This window comes from Spinacia oleracea, chromosome 6 (genome assembly GCF_020520425.1).
Source record: "Spinacia oleracea cultivar Varoflay chromosome 6, BTI_SOV_V1, whole genome shotgun sequence".
Lineage (NCBI taxonomy): Eukaryota > Viridiplantae > Streptophyta > Magnoliopsida > Caryophyllales > Amaranthaceae > Spinacia > Spinacia oleracea.
This window is the reverse complement of record NC_079492.1, coordinates 1,462,231-1,473,039: the sequence shown is the minus strand read 5'-3', so window position 1 is coordinate 1,473,039 and position 10,809 is coordinate 1,462,231.

Here is a 10,809-nt window from a genome sequence, read left to right as displayed (position 1 = left end):
ACCTACTTTATGAATAATACATAGTACATCGTATTATATATTTCATGAACTTAATATTTATTAATTAATTAATTTAATAATTGAAAATGGGAGTACCTTGCTTAGATTTCAAGAGAAATTTGAGAAAGTAAAGTTGACTCGACAGGCTTGGAAATTTAATTCCTTGCCTTACGTAGAGTTAACCACTACTTGTTATTCTTTTTTTTGCTGCTTTCAATGCCAAAAGAAGTTAATTGCGTAAGAAGCATCCACTACAAATTCTTGAAATACATACATTTGTGAAAGAGTGATTGATTTATTGATGAGATTTTGACGTAGTGATAAAGAATGATAATGATTTAAATCCTTAATTTATCCTCCTCCCCCGTTTGTACTGTCTAACAACAAATTCGATGATTTCATTGACGACTGTTCATCTTACACGGCATTATAAATTAATTTGAAGGGTGTATCGAGTACTTTAATTAACATCATACATAGTACATTAGCATGCCTATAATGTTTAAATCTGTGCTTAAAATTAAAGAAAGAATTGCCCATAATTTTGAAATAGGATTATGTTAGTTTCACCTTCAACTCTTTAACTCGATGTTTTTAAACTAATTAAGATAATTAAGCATAGGTAAAGTTTCTTTTGATTGTGGCATGCGGCATCTTATAATCACCAACCATGCACGTTTAATTATAAGCATGATAAATTAACATTAAAATAATTAAATAATCAAACAAAAGAAATTTCATAAAGTTGTACACTTTATATTGTTTTGAGTATGAAAACAATATACTTTGCCGGAAAAAGAGTAAAAAGAAGTAAAAAGTTAATGACATGAATATGCCAAATCCTCTAACTTTTTAGTGCAAAAATATCTAGTTTTAGTGGAAATTGTAATTTTCGTCATCCTCACATATGTAGGTTTTGTTGTCAAACAGAACGCCTCGAAAAAGATGGTTATCATTTATCTATTGAAAGTGTACATGTGTACATGTAACAGGACTATAAGACTATCAATGATGTCTTGGCCTAGTGGATAAGACTGAGGGCATGTGTACAATAGGTCTCAGGTTCGAATCCCCAACTCCCATTTGTAATTTATATTGCCCTTGTGGTTCATACGCACCCACAAACCAGGACTATAAGACTCAATACACTTTCGAAAAAATGAGGAAAAGAATAAGATTACAGAATACAACTAGATTATGACTTAAATAGTTTATTTATAGTACTCCCGACAGATGCCGAAAATCCCAGAAAATAGACCCAAAATAGATAACACTAGTGTAGAATAACAGATAATGTGGGGTCATTGGCCATGAACCCCCATCGAGAACCACATTGCGTCCCCGAACCCCTAAACCAGGATGCGTCACCCCTGGACCCCGAATTGCTGACCGGGCAACAAGATTCCCGTATTAGAGTGTTGCAGTCTGGGGTTTGACCGATTCAAGACATATTCTAACATGTTTAGTTGAAGATGGAATCTAATCTCATTTTGTAGGAAGTAAATTAAACTTTCTTGAAAGAAGTTCATGCATTTTTGTAAACTAATTGTCTAATTAAACAATTTTCGGCCTTTCACTAATTTTCAGCTCAATTACCACGTTATCTCATATATATGAACTTATATTATCCAAATTTATCGGGATAGAACAATAATTCGATCCTATAGTGTTATGTCGACACTTCTAATCAAGAAATCCCTACTACTAAGACAGTAATACATTGCTTTTACTCAATTCAAACACATTGATTCAGACTATTAATTCCTAACTCTAATCCATGGTTAATTAGGTAGCTGCATTTTTAGGTTTAGTATTAATTAGACCATGCAATTTGAAGAATATACTATCTAATTAATTAATTAATCACAGACAAGATGGACCTACACCTACTAGATATACATTTCCGAAGAAGAAGAAGAAGAATTATAATTAAAAATAACATGGGATCTAAAACTTTGGTAGGTGATCTACCAGATTATATTCTAATCAAAATATTTAACAATTACACTGTGAATCTGTGATCCACGCCAAATCTTAGATTACAAGGAATGTGACATTAATTACACATTTACACTCTACTAATTTTCATTTCATTTTGGATCACATTCTTCTACTTTTTTTTTCTTTTTTTAATCCGATAGCTTCAGGGATAAATCTAGATATGCGCTACAGTAAATCTAAATATTTACTGACTCTAGAAATTAAATCTGGTTATAAGTTTGCAACATGACTACGTACATGAGGGAGTGCCGACATCTGTCAGGCATGGACAATCTTAGTATTTTGCAAGGTGTACTATCTACAAAGTCGAGTGATTCTAAGTCCATCAAGCTCACTCACTCGTTCAACCGTCAATAACGACTTCAATTTTTACGTGTTATAATTTATTTTTATTAAAAGATACGCCCTACAAGAATTTGTATCTTTAACGACAATCAAAAATTCCGTCGTAAAAAGATTTTACGACGGGGCTAACAACCTAACAAAGACGTCAGGGCCGGCTAAAGGGAGGTCCAGGCGGACCTCCAGCACCGGGCCACAAAATTTTGGGACCCCAAAAAGAAATTATGTTGGTTAAACCCCCCAATAACAAATATTATATATTTAACAGCTGCTTTGTTATGCATTAAGTAATCTTTGTCCTAGTTGGTAAGGAATTATAAGTGTGGTAGCCAAGACCAGGGTTCGATTCTTATAATGCCCCCTTTTTTTATTTGCTTTTTTCATGTCCATTAAACCTTTACATCAATTTTCTCAAACCATCACACACAAAACGTTAAACCATATTATTAATTTGACTTTATATTTTTTATAAATAAAAAAATATTAATATAATAATTATATGTTTTACATTAAATAATTGCCCGTAAAAAATTATATGGGCCCAATATCTGTATTTTAGCACAGGGCCTCCAAATTGCCGGAGACGGCCCTGAAAGACGGGAATAACCGTCGTAAATGTCTTTTGCGACGAGTTAACGACGAGATTTTCTATTAACGACGACTCCTTTTATGACGGGTCCGCGACAGGAAATTCCGTCGTTAATCAACAATTATTGGCCTTTTACGACGGGATTTCCCGTCGTTAATAGTATAATTTCTTATAGTGACGGTAACGTTAACCGAATATGTTTTTATTCACTATTCGACCACGGACGATACAAATAAAATGCCAATCGAGCAACAACTCATTGACAACATATAACAATGATTTGCTATACGGATATTTCATGAAATACCCCCGAGGTTTAAGTTAATTCACCAGGTACCCTCGTTGTTTCAGTAATCTACCAGGTACCCCTCAGGTTTCATTTTCTCGCATGACTTAACCCTGCCGTTAAGTGGCCGTTAGAAACTTTTTTTCACCAGGTACCCTCGTAATTTATTTCACCAGGTACCCCTGAGGTTTTTTAGATTTTCACCAGGTGCCCTTGTGCTTTATGGTAATTTCACCAGATACCCCTGCTCAGCAACGGCTAGTTTCACCAGGTTTTGTTCTGTAACAGTTGCTGGGGGGAGGGGAATATGAAGTGAAAGAGGGGGCTGTCAAATACCCTATTAAGTTTGATGCAAGGACTTGTGGTTGTGGTGTATGGCAAATATCTGGCATACCTTGCAGACATGGCCTTAGGGTTATTTACCACCAAAGACTTGAGGCTACTGATTTTGTGTCTCACTACTTCAAAGGGCAAGCATACAAGTTAACTTACTCAGAGCACATACACCCCATGCCTGACCCAACCCAATGGCCTTCTTTTGACCTTCCTATTATCCTCCCACCACCCATGAAGAGAGCATCAGGTAGACCCCCTAAACTGAGAAAAATAGGTAAACATGATCCAAAAAGGGGAAAGAGAAATAGCACTGTGAGGTGTGGTAAGTGCAAGGAGGTGGGACACAATGCAAGGACATGCAGAGGTGGGGCCACAGCAAAGCAAAAGAAGGATGCTGCTGCTGCTGCTGGTGCTTCTGGTTCTGCTGGTGCAGCTGGTTCTGGTGCAGCTGGTTCACAGCAAGGGGGAGATCAAGGTGCTTCCAGTTCACAGCAACAACGTAATGCATCAAGTAAGGGAAAAAGGAAGCGTACTTGATTTTGTGATTTATGCATAACTTTTTGCTAAACTTATCATGTATATCTTTTGCCAATGGGAGCAAGTTTTTGTAGAGCTACACTTAAAGTTTTTGCGTGTCGGGGGCACACTTTTGTAAAGCTACTTAATTCGGAAATGAAATATCATATTATTGATGAAATGTCATCATTCACTTTCTCATTACAAATACTAGAATAAAAAACATTACAATGCCAATATTGATAGTTCCATGCATTAATTTCTTTTGCTGCTTGAGTTTCTTCTTCATTTGGTGAATTTCTTCATCCAAGCTTCTGTTTTCTTCAATTTCTCCTTCCTTTGTGCTACCTCTGTTGTTTCTGATTGGCAGTGGTTGCTTAATGCTTCCCTTGCACCACTTGAAGTTGTCACATAAGTCACACTTGTAATATAGCCTTTGAGGATTTTTCATTGTTTCAGAACTTCTTATTGCAAATTTTTTCCCACATATGTTGCATGTTTTGTTTGGAACTACAACGTATGAGGATTCATACGTTGTAGAAGAAGATTGGGATTGAGAATATAAGCTCATTTGAAGGTGAGTTGGGAATTAGGGAAAATATGAGTTGGTTAAGGGGAAGAACAGAAACTTGTAGTGAAGAGTTGCAGCGGCTCCCCCTTTAAATAGAGAAGGCTTACCAACGGCTAGTTTTTTTAAAAAAAACTAGCCGTTGGTGAGCAGGGGTATCTGGTGAAATTACCATAAAGCACAAGGGCACCTGGTGAAAATCTAAAAAACCTCAGGGGTACCTGGTGAAATAAATTACGAGGGTACCTGGTGAAATTTTTTTTTCTAACGGCCACTTAACGGCAGGGTTAAGTCATGCGAGAAAATGAAACCTGAGGGGTACCTGGTAGATTACTGAAACAACGAGGGTACCTGGTGAATTAACTTAAACCTCGGGGGTATTTCATGAAATATCCGTTTGCTATATTACTAACTATTTGTGACTTTTTCCCCCTCATAATTACAGGTTTAATTTGAGAAGAGCTACTTGTACTACTTATGATTTCACATGTTTTATAGTAACAATTTATGATTTAGATCGAGGAAGATTTTAACCATGTTGCCCTAAAGTAAAATCAATCATTATTGGAAATGTTATTCTAAGATAAGAGAAAATAATTAATTAAAAATGCCACCCAAATAATGATTCATGATCCACAAAATTAAAGTGAAGTGGGGTTTTAAAACATCACGAGCAAAAACAGCAATTAATATTAAAAATGTTATAAAAAAAGGCACACATTTTAGCCAATAATTCTAGCTAGATATTGGACATTAACATATACATGGTCGTTTTCAATCCATTTATCTTTTCTTATTGTTTGGGCTCCCAATTGATTCTCAATTGGGCCACTAAGTCCAAAGCCCAATGGCTCTAAACAACAACATCAAACCTACCAATGGCTATTCAGCCATCCATTAAGGCCCAAGGCCCAATAACAATAAATGACCTATGGGCATTTATTATGCAAACACTATAAATAGGCCGCCAAGGCTCACACCTCAAGGTACGTCCAATTTACCGCCTTAAGACTACTCTTCTAGAGAACTTCTCTCTAGAATCCGAGCATCATTCTTACTTAGGCATCGGAGGGGCTTTCCTCGGAAACACCCCCGAGGCTAGTGACTTTGCTCTTGTGCAGGTGAATTCGGATTCCACTCATTCAAACAAGCAAGATCTTCAACACATACAAAAGGGCCTTCATTCGAAGCCCATTGTTTCCATCTTTACAACACCGGAACAATTTGGCGCCGTCTGTGGGGAAGAACACTTCAAAGCCTTTGAAAGACATCAATCACCTCTTTCCGCGAAAATGGTGAACGATGTTGTTAACAACAATGACGACGATATGATGGTGCGGTCAGATTCAGAATCTGACCAAGAGGGGCACCCTCAATCGATGACGAGGTCACAGCCAAGCAGAGCTACGACCGCCACAAATGCAGGACCTCCGATTCCAACTAGGAAAGAGCTCACTGCGGCCATGACCATCATGCAAAACTTCCTCTTCAATGAGAAGCAGCAAGGACTGGCAAATGACCGCAGAGAAGAGAGGAGGACCAGGCGAAGGCTGAACGAGCCACCCAGTGTGGAAGTGTCCAGACCCGAACGAGAACTCCTTCCCTTGACAGGTACACACTTGACGTCGAGGTGGATGGAAAGCACGTGGGACACCCAAAAAAGGGCACAACAGCAACCAGATTGGTTTGCGAGACCATCGCCTACTCCAACAGCTCTCCAAAGCGAATCAACTACTCGTAATCCTCGGATCCGAAGCTCGGTACTCAGCAGGTTGAGGCCCTCGGTCCACTCAAGGTTAAGACCTTCGATCCATACGAGACTCGGGGTAGGTGAGTCGAGCAGATCTGGCGAGCGACCCGAGGTCAGTAGCCGAGAAAGAAGACGAGACGGGAGGCATGATCGAACCCCTAGCCCCCATCGTACGCCCGAACGTTCTAATCACAGAGCCTCGGCAAACGAAGGCATCAGGGCTAGACTCGGGAAAAGAATCATGACTCCTACGTCATCCCCTTTCTCGGACGAGCTGATCATGGAAGAAATACCGAAGGTAAGACTGCCAGCTCACCTAACCTACAGCGGAATCACAGATCCGAGGGATCATGTCATCTCCTACGAGCAGCAGATGTTCTTGAGTCCCTACTCCGAAGCATGCTGGTGTAAATATTTCCCAACCACGCTAACCGGAGTGGCGGGAGAGTGGTTTAGATCGCTGCCGAAGGGATCGATCAAGAGTTGGAAAAAGCTGAAAAAGAGATTCTGCACACAGTTCGTGAGCAACAATCGCCCCGAGCGAACCACAGCAGAACTGACCTCAATCCAACAAGAAAGAGACGAAAGTCTGAGAGAATTCATGGCCAGATTCATGAAGGAATCAACAAACATACCAAACTTGCAGCCAGACGTGGCCATCTTCGCCTTGAAGCACGCGCTCCAGGAAGGGAAGTTCCGTGACGAACTCTCAATGAAGAACCCCTCCAGAATAGCTGACGTGCTCCAAATGGCTGATGCGTTCATCAGAACCGAAGAGTTCAACAAGGCCGCTGCAAGACTGAAAGGATCGTCGGATCCGAGAGACACAAAGAATACTCAGAGCAAGCCCGAGGGCGGCTCAAGGAAGGGGAAAGAGAAAGTAGGAGCTAGAGAGATGAGCCCGAAGAAAGACGGGAGAAGGGGTGAACTTCAACCCAAGTACACCAACTACACTCCACTAGCTCTGCCCCGAAAGGAGATATTCAGCCTCAATAGAAATGACGAAAAGTGGAAACTACCTGGGAAGCTCAAGTCCAACCCAGCTCGGAGAAACAAGAACAAATGGTGCGAGTTCCATGATGACTTCGGTCACCATACCGAAGAATGCAACTCGCTGAAAGACAACATTGAGGACCTCGTTCGCCGAGGCTACCTGAAACAATACTTGTTAGACCGAAGGGAGGAAAAAGAAAAGGCCGCAAGCGGCAAACAACACGAGCAACCCCAGAAAAGGGTCTACGAAGCAACAGGGCACAAGAAAAATGACATCCTAGTGGTGTTCGGGGGACAGAAGTCTGGCCAGGCCAGCAAAAAACACCTAAGAGCCCTCTCCCATCGGGTCAACTTCAGCGCGGTTGGAGACAACCAACCACACCCCCCGAACATGACCTTCACTGCTGATGATTGCTTCGGAGTCCAGTACAAACATGACGATCCTCTGGTCATTTCCATGGACCTCAACAACCACAACGTACATCGAGTGTTAGTCGACGGAGGAAGTGCCGTCAACATCATCTTCAGAAACTGCTTCGAGCAGCTGATCCTCGAAGAACCAGAGGAAGCACTGACGAAAGTCAGTTATCCTCTGATCGGATTCAACGGATCCGCAGCTATCCCTCGAGGAAAGATCACCCTGCCAGTCACAGTGGGCGAAGGCCAGGCAGCAAAAACCCTTCGGGACGAATTTTTGGTGATGGACTGCGACTCCGTATACAACGTAATCATGGGGAGAACCATGATTCACAAGATGCAAGCAGTCCCCTCCACATACCACCAGCTGATGATATACGTCTCGGATGCAGGATTCGCCGAACGAATCAGAGGTGATCAAGAAGTGGCGAGAAGAACCTGCCACACTGCTGTCCGAAAACCCAAATTGGAGGACGGCCCCGAGGAAGGAAAGGGAGCTAAGGGAGAGGAAAGCGAGGCAAAAAGGAGAAGAGCAAGCACGAGAAGCTTGTCTCCCGCAGAAGTTGATGCCCGCCCCGAAACCCTATCTCCCGAAACAGATCAAGAAATGGAGGATATCTTCCTCGAAGATAATTCAGACAGGAGCGTCCGAATAGGCAAGGGCCTAAGCTCGGGGCTCCGAATCGATTTGATCCGACTACTCAGGGATCACAAAGACATCTTTGCATGGTCAGCAGCAGATATGCCAGGGATAAATCCGAAGCTGATTTGTCACAAGCTGGATGTCAACGCTGAAGCTCGGCCAATCAAGCAAAAAAAGAGAAATTACTCCTCGGAGAAAAACAAAGCCATCGCCGAGGAAGTTAAGAAGTTGCAAGAGGCCGGATTCATCGAACCATGCATGTATCCGAAGTGGCTGGCCAACGTGGTGATGGTCAAGAAAGCGAACGGCTCATGGCGAATGTGCGTAGATTTCACAGATCTGAACCGAGCCTGCCCCAAAGACTGCTATCCCCTGCCAAGGATAGATCAACTGGTTGACTCCACCAGCGGCCATGCACTGCTCAGCTTCATGGATGCCTTTTCAGGCTACCACCAAGTATTCATGCACCCCGATGACAGGGCAAAGACAGCGTTCATCACAAGCGCAGGAGTGTTCAACTACAAAATGATGCCTTTCGGCTTGAAAAATGCCGGAGCCACCTACCAGAGGTTAGTTGACCACGTCTTCGCCGACCAGAAAGGGAGGAATGTGGAGGTCTACGTGGATGACTCCATCGTAAAAAGCATCAAGGAGGAAGACCATGTCAAAGACTTGGCAGAGACCTTCGGAAATCTGAGGAAATACAGCATGAAGCTGAACCCAAAAAAATGCGTCTTCGGGGTGAAGTCAGGGAAGTTCCTCGGATTCATGGTGAGCGAAAGAGAAATTGATGCGAACCCAGACAAAGTCCAAGCGGCATTGGATTTACCCGAGCCGAAGACCAAGAGAGATGTGCAGAGGCTAACCGGCAGGTTAGCCGCACTAACAAGGTTCATATCAAAAGCCTCGGACAAGGGAGCCCCCTTCTTCAAGGCACTGAAACCAAAGAACCTCCCCGGAGGAGAAGCAGAACCAGTCAAGAAAAAGGGGGTCCCGAGGAAAGTGGATCCCGAACTGATATGGGAACAGGAGCAAAAAGAAGCTTTTCAGCAACTCAGAGCCCACCTAGCTCAACTGCCGACACTGGCCAGACCAAAGGAGGGGGAAACCCTGTACCTATATGTCGCAGTTAGCCCTGGAACCGTCAGCGCAGTGCTTCTTCGGGAAGAAGAAAAGAAGCAACAGCCAATCTACTTCACCAGCCGAACACTCACAGGAGCCGAAACCCGGTACCCACTCATCGAGAAAGTCGCATATGCAGTAGTGGTAGCTGCACGAAAACTGAGGCCATACTTCGACTCCCACCAGATCACAGTGCTAACTGACCAACCGCTCGAAAAAGTACTCGACAAAATAGAGAGGTCAGGAAGATTGGCTGCCTGGGCCTTCGAACTATCAGAGTTCGGCATCAAATATCAGCCGAGGACAGCAATCAAAGCACAAGCATTGGCAGACTTCTTGGCCGAGTGCTCATACCAGGAAATGTTGGATGATACGAAAAGCACTTGGGAGGTCTTCACTGACGGATCTTCCACAGTAAACGGCTCAGGGGCAGGAGTTGTACTAATCCCCCCGACGGGGAAAAGCATAGAGTATGCATTGAAGTTCGGCTTCAAAGCAACCAACAACGAGGCCGAATACGAGGCCGCAATCGCAGGGATAGAGCTTTGTTTATCCCTGGAGGCCGAACATGTTCGCCTCAAAACTGATTCCCAGCTTGTAGCCAACCAGATCCGAGGGGAGTATGAGGCCAAATGGCCCAGCATGACAGCCTATTTAGCAAAAATTAAATCCTTAACGTCAAAGTTAAGATCCTTTGAAGTCATCCTCATTCCCCGAGGACAGAACACGCAAGCAGACGCACTGTCAAAACTCGCAAGCTCAACACTCGTCGACCTAAACAGGTCGGTCCACGTGGAAGTTCACCAAAAGAGAAGCATCGACTTGCTACCCACCACAGTATGCAGCTTACGTACCGAACCTAGCTGGATGGACGCAGTAGTTGCATACAAAGAAAGGGGAGAACTTCCCGAAGATAAGCTGCAAGCGAGAAAACTGAAAAGATTCAACAGATGGTTCATCATCAGCGCCGAAGGAGAGCTCATGAGGAAATCATTCTCTGCTCCGTTGCTAAAATGTGTGGGTCCAACAGACGCTGACTACATCCTAAGGGAAATCCACCTCGGGATATGCGGAAACCACATTGGAGGTAGGACATTAGCACATAAAGCCCTTCGGGCTGGGTACTGGTGGCCCACTATGGTTTCCGAGGCAAAGCAGATGGCAAGGAAATGCGAGAAATGCCAAAAGTTCGCACCAGCCATCCATCAACCAGCTCAAACCCTACAATCAACACTGTATCCCTTAC